Genomic DNA, 1,401 nt, shown 5'->3' with positions numbered 1-1,401 from the left:
TTATATCAATACATATCTGGAAGATTCATGTTCCATTTTATTTATTAATTTGTCTTTAAGGCCATTTTTAACATGCAAGTGACCTCACTGCAACCCAAATATTATAATAACCCAGTTTGTCCTAAAAAAAATGATGTTCATATCTTGACTGTAGACAACAGGGTTGATGTTTTACAAGCTTTTTTATAAAATAAATCCAGACGGACAATAAACTGTAAAAATGGCCTCAGGCCTCAGAAGGTTAAAAATAAATTAAAGTTGTAGTGCGTAAATTCTGTGGTCCCTATGAGGAACTCTAAGTAATGACAACAAAGCTGTTGTAAGCAACGTGGGCGCTGGACCATCTTAGAATTTACGTGTCCATGACCCTAATATGATGTTGGCAATATAAGATATTACTGGTGTGCAATTGATGAGCTATGCTTATATTATGCATATTATTTCAGTGTTGCTGTGGCACAGTGGGACAAGAGATTGCTTCCAACTCCAATCAAAAAAACTTAAATTTTCTTTTTTTGAGGATCCATGAAAGGAAACACCTTCAAATGTCTAAAATCAATTTGATATACCAATTTGATCGCAAAACAGCATGTGACATCATCACCACAGGTTTTTATTGGCTTTAAAGCCGTTGAACACACTTTCACCAGATTTATTCACATGAGTTTTTTTTTTTTTTTTAACTTCAGATAATTCGATTGATAAGTGGATGGAAACTTAGCTACAGTCTGGGTTTCTGCTTACAGTAAATGCTTTAGATTGCCACGTGTTGTCATGTCATTGAGATCCGTTGCTTTCTCTCAGCTCGTAGCGTGACATTGTTTCCAGTTCCTGTTTAAACAGTATTAGCATTAGTCTTAACTGTAAAAAAGTGAATTTGCAAGTTGATGTTTGAGTTTTTGTGTGTGCCGTAGTTTGCAGAGGGTCAGGACTGACCTATGAATAACTTAACCATTTTCCTTTTACCACAAAGGAATGTACTACTTTTGAATCTATACCATGGGTTTAATTGGTTATCTTCCTGAAGCTTTGAAGCAGTAATTTAAATCTTTGACCCATATAGTATGCCCTCTACTCAGCCACAGAAAAGTGCTTTCAGACATCCATCTCATGGCAAAACAAATCAACAGTCCACACAAGCAATGGCACACAGCTGCCCAACACAACCAAACAATCAGTCTCTATTTGGGTCTGCGGGTGCCGCCGACTCGGAGATTGATTTTGAACAACATCTGAGATGGTTACATACGACCTTTCCTCTCCACTTCATGGCTGATGATATACGCGGTCATCAGGTAGGCCCCTCCGACCCTCTGAGAGCCCATATCCTTTGAAACACAGAGCCTGATTGCCCTCAAGAACACACACACACACACACACACACACACACACACACACACA

The sequence above is a fragment of the Etheostoma spectabile genome, chromosome 11 (assembly GCF_008692095.1).
Source record: "Etheostoma spectabile isolate EspeVRDwgs_2016 chromosome 11, UIUC_Espe_1.0, whole genome shotgun sequence".
NCBI lineage: Eukaryota > Metazoa > Chordata > Actinopteri > Perciformes > Percidae > Etheostoma > Etheostoma spectabile.
The sequence above is the reverse complement of the archived record's forward strand: the minus strand, read 5'-3'. Positions refer to the sequence as shown.